Genomic DNA, 12216 nt, shown 5'->3' with positions numbered 1-12216 from the left:
GGTCACAAAGTGGTTTGGTTTGTGATGATTAGGCGTTGGGTACGTTTTTAATTTTTTCACCATATTCGTAGAGCAAAATAATTAATAAATATGTTTTAATATAGTTTTAAATTGTTTTTTTTTTAATGTGATCAAGAATGTTTTAAATTATATTTAATTAATTGAATGAATATTAGATCTTATTGCATGAGCTTAGATAATTTCTTTTATTGTATTATTATTTAATGACTATGGTAATTAATGATCGTTATTTAATTACAAGTTCAGAGATGGTTTTATGTTTTAGACCTGTAGAAGTGGATGAAAGCTAGCTTCATAGCTTGCCAAGATCACCTACATGCAAATAAATTACTGAAGAGAAACCAAAGAAAGAAGAGATGGAGCTTGGAAAAACTAAACAGACTGAGAAAGAAGATATTGCAAACAAAGAAAATGTATTGCTATACAATATGCCTTGAAAAATGAGTTGAGAAATACAATGAGAGATCCCAAATATAAAGGCCTCAAGGAGACTTCTAGAACAAGCTAGAAGATGATAGGAGATAAGAATGACAACTAAGCATACGTCCACAATAAGTGGAATGTCCTTGATCAAGGTGAGAGGATAAGTATGACTTAGATAGGAACAAACTCCCATGTTGTCAACAACTCCTAGACTACAACTATTAAATGAATGCATTAACTTAAGTAAACTTAAGTAAAAGCATAAATAATAATAATTTACTCTAACACCCCCCCTTAAGTGCAACTTAGGGGAATGCACTTAAGCTTACAAAAAGCTAAGATGAAATGCAGAATGGGTCTCGGCAATGAGGCCATATTAGGTACCCATGTACAATGCAAAGAAATGTAACCTTTGAAAATAGGGAAAGAGAGAAAACCTCATGGGAAAAAACCTCCCCAAAAAAGAGGTAACTAAAAATCTAGTGAAGGATCAAAGAAGCCTCTAACTAGAGGAATTTCTTAGAAAATAAGAACAAAGAGTGATCATGAAGAGCATCATTGAAGCATGAAGAAGTCGCAAACTCTATCAGAAAAAACTACTGATCTGTAGAACCTCCATGGAAAATAGAAAGCACGAAGTAAGAGTGTCTATATGGTAGATGATCTATCTCATCGAAATGCATAGGTAGCCAACCACTGCAATCACCCAATATATAGGACCAAATACTGAATACATAGCTCACACTATCGAACCATTGAACTAAGGAAGCATTAGAACAATAGAATAACCCCCCTTAATGCAGATGGAGTGAGGTGACAAGCAACTGAGAAAGTGGGCCAAAATCCTCTACAGAAAGAACCAAGAACAACGAGAGAGAGTAAGAGGTACAAACACCTATAAAGGCATGTGTCACTAACACATTCATGGGGCTAATGTCATGGAAGGGACACTCACTTAACAAAGGAAGAGGGCACAAAATAGCAATAACTAACCCCCCATGATGCTTTATAAAATAGTGCGAGTACAACTATCTCAAAACAATGTTCATGAACCTAGAATGCAAGAGTGGCACTTTATCTCAGTGCATTTGCATAAAGATGCTTACAAATGATATCAACAATGATCAAAAAAGGAAAAAAGTTGATACAAAAGATAATATAGCCCAAAACAAAAGATCACATGCCATGAAAATGATCCTCAGACCTGGAACACCCAAGATATCCACCATAGATCAAAAATGCCAAAAACATGATAGAAAGAGCATGGGGTAGAATTTGAAGGAAATGACAACATTTCTGAAAAATTGACAAAACCAGCTTTCCAAAAATATATAACATTTTCAAAAAATAGATATGGGACGCAAAAGATATGCTTGCTGGAGTGAAAAATAGAACTTTAGAATTTGACTAAAAAAAAGGGCAGTAAAACTACATCAAAACCTGAAAATACCTGCACCAATGTCTCCATCTCGAAACCAACTTTCTGGCGCTTCTTTCAGATTGAAAAAATACCTCTGTATGCTCAAGTTATGGCTAAAAAATCACGAGTAGATTAAAAATGGACTGGAGTGCTTGCAAGAGTGCTAATGCAGGGTTGACATCATGTTGATGTCAAGAATTCATGCGATTAAATTTGATGACTCGACAACCATCATGGCAAAAAGAGACTGCCACGTGGTAGGAAGCTGATGTGGCAAGCTCACATGGCAAGGGCCATGTGGCAAGTGCCAACGTGGCACCCATGGACAGGTCCAACTATGCACATTTGTCGAGTGGTGCAGGGGTTGCAGGTGGGCAGCGGCAGAGCGGAGGAGCCCTAGCAGAGGTGGCCATAAAGGTGGTGGAGATTGGGGGCACCACCGGGAGCATGACAAACTAGCCAAGTGGCGATGGCAGTAGTGGCATCTAGGCCAAGCGCCAATGGCGTGACGACAGCACAGGGGTGGTGCAATGATGGCTGCATGGTGCTATAATTTTTTAAATAAAAAGATGTGTAATAAATATTTTTTCGGGTCTGTACGGCCTCCAGGCAAAAACTTTTTGCCTCCCAGATCAACTTTCTCCAAAATTGATAAATTTTATATGGATCTTAACTGTAACGGGCCTTCTGAACTCAATGGTAGTGTCCGTTTAGGCCTAAAGTACTCCAAAAAAATGCTCTTCCTCTTGATTGAAGAAAAATGCACAAACAAACTAGGCTTTCTGTTTCCAAATCACGGCTTCAAAAATCCTTCAGCCAAGAAGTAGCTAGGAGGCTCTAATACCATGTAGAAGTTGATGAAAGCCAACTTCACAGCTTGCTAAGATCACCTACATGCAAATAAATTGCTGAAGAGAAATCGAAGAAGGAAGAGATGGAGCTCGAAAAAACTAAACAAACTGAGAGAGAAGATATTGTAAACAAAGAAAAATGTATTGCAATACAACATGCCTTGAAAAATGAGTTGAGAAATACAATGAGAGAGCCCGAATATAAAGGCCTCAAGGAGACTTCTAGAACAAGCTAAAAGATGCTAGGAGATAAGAATGACAACTAAGCATACATCCACAAAAGGTCGAATGACCTCAATCAAGGTGAGAGGATAAGTATGACTTAGATAGGAACAAACTCTCGTGTTGTCAACAACTCCTAGACTACAACTATTAAATAAATGCATTAACCTAAGTAAACTTAAGTAAAAGTGTAAATAATAATAATTTACTCTAACAAGACCAACCAGATTATAATTGGATTATTATTTTTAAATCTAATGTTGATTTAAGTAAATACTAATTGAATTATTAAATGGGTTCAGTTATATGGGAAATTTGTAAAACTTTATCAAATAAAAAACTTACAATGAAATGTAAACTTTAACCGTGCTATTTTATCAAACTGTATGTTTTCAAAACCAAACAAAACTATGAAACTACACTGCCAATTGTGTGTTTTCTAGTGTGTTAGGTTTGGGGTTGACTTAGAGTGTTGACCAGTTTTGGGATTGTAAGAATTTGGCTTAGGCCAGAATTCACCCAAGACCAAGGAACTCAAACACAAGCACAACAGCAGACCAAAGAGAGAGTATGATCAGAATGATGATATATTCATTCAATATGCCATATGAGAGTACACTAGGAGTGTTTGTATATAAAGGCCTTTGGAGAGCTTCTAAAATGCATAGAAGTCAACATCATGATAAGTCATACAACTAGACACATGTCCACCAGATATGGGTTATCCCCCTTTAAGCACAGAAGTAAGTGCTATGATGTGAGGATAAGCCTACAATGGTGTAGCACACAAATCAGTGGTGTACACAACATGTGCTAAATTAAGAGTGTGAATAACTGTGTTGTCTACATGACAACTCAATGAATGATGCAAACTCCAGTGTTGTAGACACCATGTACTGAAATAGAGTTGTGTACTTTTGTGTTGTCAACATGACAACTCATGAGAGTACACAAACTCCTAAGTGTCTCACAAAATAAAATAATAAAATAATGCATTAACCTAAGTAAACTTAACTAAGAGTAAATACTTATTTACACCAACAGGGATGTCTACCAGAGGCCGAGAGTTATTATTTTTGGTGATATCATGTTTTGTACATGTGTACTTGATTTTGGATCAATCTAGTTAGGATGTTTGTATTGGTAAAATCTATGATTTTGACCAGTGATATTTTGGTTGCTTGTTTAAGAACTAATGTGTGGTTTATGGTTGTATGAGACCTTCTGCTTTATTGAGCTTAGGGTAGGTTATTTGCGTGTCATGTTGGGAAGTGGCTTGCAATGGAGATCAGAACCCTAAAGAGGTTATTTGGACAACCCATTATAGGTTATTTTAATAAGTGATACAATTTCATTAAATGAGAGTAAAATGAATTAAAAAGAGTCATTGTTTTTCCTCACCCATGCCTTAAGTGCTAGTACAAGCTAGGATGAGAGTAGAGAGAATGCTTGGTTATGACCTTGCTTCATTAGCATACCTTATTAGTAAGAAAGGATACTAGTGCCACATAGAGTCACAAGGGGGCTAGTGTCCAGTGAGGCTGCTAGGATAACCTTAGAATTGACTCATGCAATGAAACTTTCCCACTTACATAGCAGATATCTTATTTGTCATTATTGCCTCTAGTTTTAGATGTCATTTGTGTCTTGGTACCTTTGAAATAGATTGCTTTTAGGTTTTCCTTAACCTTGATGTTGGATTTGACTTTTGGGATTGATATTCTTTTTGGGACTTGAGACTATCTCCTCAGCGCAGTGGGAGTGGAACATTTAGGTTACCATGAGGTTAGGTGGTAGTGCCTTTTTACTTTTACCATTGAGACCCAATAGTTTGATGTCATTGTTGGAGTTCCCTGTTCTGCATTTCCTTTCATTATGTTCTTGTGTACTATGATGGATAGTTATACTCTAATTGTATTGTATTTGATTTCATAGGTCTTACGAGACAATGTAATCTATTTTATGATGTATATTCTTTCAACCTTTCATACCATGTGACTTATACAGTAGATGATTGTGCATTATGATTATTGCCAAGTGATGTTCAAGATAACTATATATTATTTAAATGGATTTGTACTTGTAGTTATTCTTTAATGAATATTTGTTATATATTGGTTTTAGTTTTAATTAAATTTAAATGTGATTCAACGTCATGAGACCCTTAAGAAATGTAATATGTTTCATGGTATGTGTTTATGTGTATGTTATTGGTTCTACTATATTATATCTGTTGTTGTTAAGTTATTATCTTTAAAAAAAAAGTTTGGCAAACTTAGTGAAACTTTAGGTTATTTTCTTTTGGGTTCCCTGATAGGGCATTACATCAATGCCTAATACCTGTAATCTGCATAAAATCCAAGCATGTACATACACATATAATCTAAACTAAACATACAATGGAAAGAAGTGGTGCATCGTGTAGACCTCGACTAGCAAGTGATTATGACTCCCTCCCTCAACCACATCATAAATGTCAAACATACAATAAAACATACACGCACACCATACACATGCAAGTATGGGGTAAGTAACCATAAAAACTGCATATAAATCATTCATCTAACTATCATCATGAAATAACCGAAATCACTATATGAACATACTTGTATCATCATCTAAAGCATAATCATGAACACATGAAATAACTAAGTATCAAGTAGCTCATCAAGTACATCAACTAAATATGAAATAACATCTAATCAAATTTGGTAAACAAGTACCGCTAATCATAAAATTGGCCTAAAAGAATTCAACAACATAATAAGAAAAGTCAACTAGGAGTAGGCATTACAATTAATCCCACATTCACCACACAGTAGTAAATTTTGTTATTTAAATAATGCTACCCATAGAGAGTAACTCGGTGAATGGTCATCAAAATATATTGAACCCGTGTTATGTGAAGTCACCTTAGGTATGAATGAATATTTGTATGCATGCTTCAATCTACCCAATATGACTACTGATCTAAGTAGGGTCAAGGTTTGACGACCCATACCTTGCACCCTACACCCTGCACAATCTAATTGTAACCCAATACCCTAATAGGCCAAATTTTTACAAAAAAACAATTCTAATGATAAACAATAAATTGCAGATCCAAAAATTGATAATAATTCCAGTAATGAAAATAAATGACAGAAACTTAATTATTTCAGATTCAAAATACAATAATGTCCAGAATCATACCAAATTGCAAATTGGGCCTTAAGATTTTGATTTGGAATTTTTTTTGCCTCAGATTTGACATTTTCCCAAGGTAGGAAAAGTTATAGTCAAAATTCACCGAAACAACTACCCATATGTAATAGCAAGGTTAGTTCTTGCTCCCTCCCACAAGAATACTGATCCTGGATTTGAAATGTGTCCCTCCAAGATGTAAGACAATGAAGGTCTCTAATGGACAACAAATGAAGACTCCTATGGATTTGATACCATGTAAGAATTTTCCAAAGGTAATGAATATAATGCCAAGATCTAGAAGCTTAGGAGATAGCACAAGAAAGACAAGAGATGATAAAATGAGAATCTCAACAATGATCAAAAGATAATGGATGAATACATCATAGATGTACCTGCATATAAAGGAAAGAAAGATAATTAGAAGCATGTAAGAGGTAAGCCTAACAACTAAGCACATTCCATCAAAAGTGGATTATCCTCCATTGTGCATGAAAGTGTGTGCTACAATGAGAGGATAAGATTACAAAGGTGTATCACACAAAGAGGAGGTGTGAAAAAATATGTGCTCAAATAGAATGCAAACTCCTGTGTGTCTACATGACAACTAATACAAAAATTTGAACTCCTAGGTGTCTACATGACAACTAATATGAAATGCATTATCCTAAGTAAACTCAAGTAAAGTGTAAATAATAAATACTTATTTACACCAATAATTTTTATGCAATTAAATGTGCAAACCTTAATTATAACCTGTGGATTTTTCTCAATAGAATATGATATGTCAAAATTTCTTTCCTTGACTTTGATGTATAATATGTGCAAGGATAGACAATTTTCATGAACACCTTTGGAAAATTTGTTGGATCATGTGGGTCATGTTCGCCCGAGCTAGATCAACAATGTATCAATTATATGGGTTTGGACAAAAGGTTTAAGGCAAAAAACATGTGCGTAAAACATTTAGGATGATTCATGTTAAAGTAATGCTTATATGATTTGCAATGCTACACTCTTAAGGCTTTATGACAAAACCTTTCATAACTCCTAGATATCTAACACCATTCTAATTTTTTATAATGAATATCTTTTAATATAATGATCAAGCACATACATCATCCTAAACATAGAAAGTCAACTCATAACAACTAGTATGAGAGAGTTAACATGATTTAATTAACTTTTAAAGTTCAAATGTTCAACATTTAGATCTATGTCTAGAAAAGTCACCTAGATCAAGTCCCCATATATAAATGTATTCTAAGATGATGCCAAATATACGTAGAAATCAAGAAATGAAATGTTAAAAGGCAATAACAATATGATGAAATATGATTATGCCAAATATATATTAAAATGTACAATATACACTTTTTTATTTATCAGTATACCATATCACTTCCTTTTGTTTTGGTAGGTAATAATTGCTAACACATAGAACCCATAATTTTAATCATAAAATGTGTTACCCCTATGCTTTGAAGAGGAAAATGAGTGTCCAAATAAGGCCAACCCAACAGCTACTATCACCCTATACACAAAGTAGGTGTCTACAAGGGAATCATTATCCCACCCACCCACCCAAGAGTAAAAAGAAAACCCATATTATGACAAAAGCCCCATTCATTGGAACAAGCCAACAAAGGAATCAACATTTTTTGCCACTCCAACCCCATTAAAACCAATCTATATAGTATACTATAATATTTTAGATGTCCTCTATATGGACACAACCATTAAGAACAAATACCCATCAACATTGGACATTACTTGCCTTTAATCTCGTTGAGGCTTTTGCCAAACTAGAGCACTAGGGGACCATAGTTTAGGTGCACGGAAAAGCCTGCATTATCAATATGTAGCTCCTCAACTGTCACTAAGGCCAAGTTTTCCTTGATGATCCCAATAATAGCCAATTCATCCTCCTCATCTTCAAGCCCTTCCCTTTACTATTCATATAGTTTTTGGTCCATCCATGATCCTTATTCAACAAAAACCCAAGCAATTTCTTAAAAATGCAACAATTTAATTAAAACAAATGTCAAATAGAAAAAAGAAAAGATCCAATTCCTAACAATTTTAAACCCCCAAAATGAAACAACATAAAACTTAAAAGTTATAAAAACAAGTGCTACATAGTGACTTGTATTTGCCGTAAGTAATAGTTTAATTAGATATAATATTAAATTAATTTAAATAATTATAATATGGAATCAATTAATTTGATTGGAATGATACATTTTTTTTATCGGTAAACAACCAAAGCCTAGATTAATTATTATTATTTGTTGGAATTAATTATTATTATATGTTAAATAAATAAAGGTAGATTCGAACCCAAGACCTCCCACATAAGAGGCTTGCAAGTTACCGTTGCATTGTAGACTTTTGCCTAAGGAATGATAATATTTAATATAGATTAATTAATATTTTAAATCATAAAAATCTAGTTTTGAATTTAGTAAGACAATTATCAATCTATTTTTAAAAATTATTTAATACTGGAATATTATAAAAATAACATACCTTTACTATGATAGACATAATAGACTTCTACTATAGTTTAGATGGTTTTGTTCATAATATTATGCCGGTTAGTAACATGCATAAGTATTACTGTGGTTAAGTGGAACTTTAGTTTATTTCGTTAATGTCCTCTGTTGGTCTCTGCTGGTAATGTGTTGGTAACCAACTTTTTGGTTGTAAGGGCCGACCCCCTTGTTTTTTGTCACTTCTTATTTCAAAAACATACCTTTAATATAAAAAATCTTTAGAATTTAAAATAATATCTAATTTATTATAGCTTAATTATATTTATGTATTAACATTTTTATTTTATTGAAAAGTTCTTATATTTATATTATATTAGATGGTTCTTATTTATGCATCAAGAATATTGTCTTGGTAGTGATTCGTAGAAATTTGCCTATAACACCTCAAATAATTAGCCAATTAAATTAAGGTAAAATAATTTCATTCATTTTATAAATTAAAAATTTCATATAAGTAGAAGTAAATAGTAAATGCAATAATATTGCCTATAATAATTAAACAATAATTAAGCCGATAGGCTTCTTCTATGGAGCGAACACTCCAAAATAAATACATTTTTTTTGTCTCATGCACAATCATTTGTCTCACACAATAAATTAGAATGTATTTGTTTATCGCATTCCCTACCATTTACAAATAGTTGTTTAAGACTAAGTTTGCTATTGACTCAGTCTTACGAATGCCGAGTGGGATTCTCCACATCATGTGTGATTCTCCACCATTTGTGCCTTATTTACCTCCTCGTTATCCTTGTGCTCATTCAAATATTTCACAAATGACTAAGTCTTAAGATTCTTCATTTATGACAACTTAGCATGTAAAAAAACATTTGTGTTGGTTTTCTATTTATGACAACAACAATCACAATCAGTTTTCCCTTTCATTCTGTCCTTTTTTCCTCCTCTGTTGCTTTTATATTCCCTCGCCAACATAAGTTCGTCGACACATGTCGAACGAAGAGCAGCTTAGTAGAATTTAGGGCTAGTCGAGACAAACATGGCGAGCATGTCCATGTCGCTCTTTATATCCTTTCTCTGCCACATCATTTATCGGTTCTTGCCCTACATGTTCCACATCTCATCTTCTTTCCGTGCTCTCCATGTACTCTCTTGAGACATTGGCTCTTTTTTGCTTATGTGGATGACGTCGGTGAATAAGTGTCCGGAGTAGACTGGTCCTATGTGACATAGGCATTTTTCAGTACAAGAACACAATTCAGGGTATGAAACTAAATATAGCAAAGCGAGTTTACTCATAATTATAGAAACTAGGGTAGGGAATTTTTTTTTAAAACAAAACTTGGACTCTCTATTTTTTTATTGTTATTATTATTATTAATTAAATTGCATGACTAATTCATCTTGTGTTTAAGTTTTTATCTAATTTGGTTTAAAGCGGTTTTACATTCAGTAGTAAGTGAGTGTATGGCCAGATGCATGTCTATAATTATTCTCTCTTAATATTTTTGTTTTAGTTTAATTATATGTTATGCTATTTTTATATTGGATAAAAATGAATAGAGTCTCTAAAAAGGATTTTATGTTAATGTGTGACTATTATTATTTTTGTTTTAGTTTATTTATATTTTTTGCTATTTTTATATTGAGAATGAATAGAGATTGTAGAAAGTGTTTTATGTTTAATGTAAATAGAATTTTTAAGTTAAGGATTAAATATTATTTATATCTTATTTAATTTCTAATTTATCTTGATAACACTTTTAAGTTTTTTTTTCTGATTTGGTTCAATGTATTTTTAAGCCGATAGGCTTCTCTTATGGAGCGAATGCTCCAAATAAATGCATTTTTTTGTCTCATGCACAGTCATCTGTCTCACGCAAAAAATTAGAATGTATTTGTTTATCACATTCCCTACCATTTACAAATAGTTTTTTAAGACTGAGTGCGCTAATGACTCAATCTTACGAACTCCGAGTGAGATTTTCCACATCATGTCCTATTCTCCACCATCTGTGCCTTATTCAGCTCCTCATTATCCTTCTGCTCATTCAAATATTTCGCAAATGACTAAGTCTTAAGATTCTTCATTTATGACAACTTAGCATGTAAAAGAACATTTGTGTTGGTTTTCTATTTATTGTTTAATGAAAAAGCTAGGAATGGTTTTTTCCTTCTGTAAGTTTGATTGATCATGATGCATCTTAAATTAAATGCTAAGGCAGAAAAAAAAATGGTGATCGGAAGGAAGGCAGGCCTCATGGCACCATCAATTTCTCCTCTCAATTCTTCCACAATTCCCTCATTTCCTCCACACTTCTACACAGGGGAGATATGAAAATGCATCTTGTGTTAATCAGCAACAAAGCACAACTGTGTAAGTGGTATAATGATGTGTTATCCCCCTTTTTCATCTCAATTTTCTAACGCCAAAGAAAACCACTCATTTCCTAATACTCCTATCTTTATGTATCCACTGCGACACAGGTCCAACTACTAAAAAAAAAAAAAAGATCGTAGCTTTTGCAAAATTAAAAAAAGAGCATATGTGAATGAAAACTTGCATAGTGTATTCAATATTGTAGACTACATGCAACAACTATAGGAGAAAGGGTGCAAGCTTTAGGGAAATAAAGTCTCACATAGTAGGGGAGAGAGGTGAGGGACTGGAAAGATTTGTACTTAAGCCCGATGAAGATTTGCCACCTGTAAAGCTAGTAAAGGATTATTTTCCTGCAATGAATGAGAGTTGGTGGAAGATGACAACAATATTGTTGCTCATAATCATCATCGAACAACTAGAAGGAGATGATCAGAATAAAGAGGCTACAAAACCTTACAAGCAAGCTTGGGACTTAATGAGCTTTGTGGAGAGTTCAAGTACATAATAACCCAACAATATTGATGTGACTCAAGTTTTCAACTTTGAGGCTGATCTGGTGAGTATGGTTGCCGACAACGAATTTAAAAAACTTGAGAGAGTGCACGAGGCATCCACAATAATGCCATAAATGTCTCTCAAGAATTATTGAAAGAAGCCAAGAAGTAGCTGAGAGACCACAAGTTGCTACAAGTCGATGAAATTGATCAAGACATTAAAAGAGTAGATGGGCTTATTTATGAGGGACCACAGGATTCAAAGGATTGGAATGAAATTGTATCGAGTTACATGTATAGAGTATGAAAATGACTTGAAAGATAGGATCCCATCAATATTGAAGAATTACATATCTACTTGATAGATGTTATTGCTGATTGCTTAGAGCAATTGCTTAGCATTCTGGTAAGGAGCTTTAAAGAATGGACATTAGAACACTAGGAAGATATGATGTGGGAGGCATTTCACATAGTTGGTAAGTGCAAGCAAGTCATGCAGGAGTGTGGATTGAAGCCCAAATGGAATACGTCGAAGCAAAAGGTGCTCGAATCCACTGAGGTACAAAACAACTAAAAATGTGGTTTGTTTGTTTTGAAAATGGCATTTGGCTATGTTTTTCTTTGCGTGATCTCTAATTGATCTACGTAGATAGGTCCAACTTGGCCATATCTATATGTACCTTGTTGTCTCTTTACTATGTCAAAC

Source organism: Cupressus sempervirens, chromosome 11 (assembly GCF_028749045.1).
Source record: "Cupressus sempervirens isolate cs-2001-9-10 chromosome 11, ASM2874904v1, whole genome shotgun sequence".
Lineage (NCBI taxonomy): Eukaryota > Viridiplantae > Streptophyta > Pinopsida > Cupressales > Cupressaceae > Cupressus > Cupressus sempervirens.
This window is presented reverse-complemented; position numbering follows the sequence as displayed.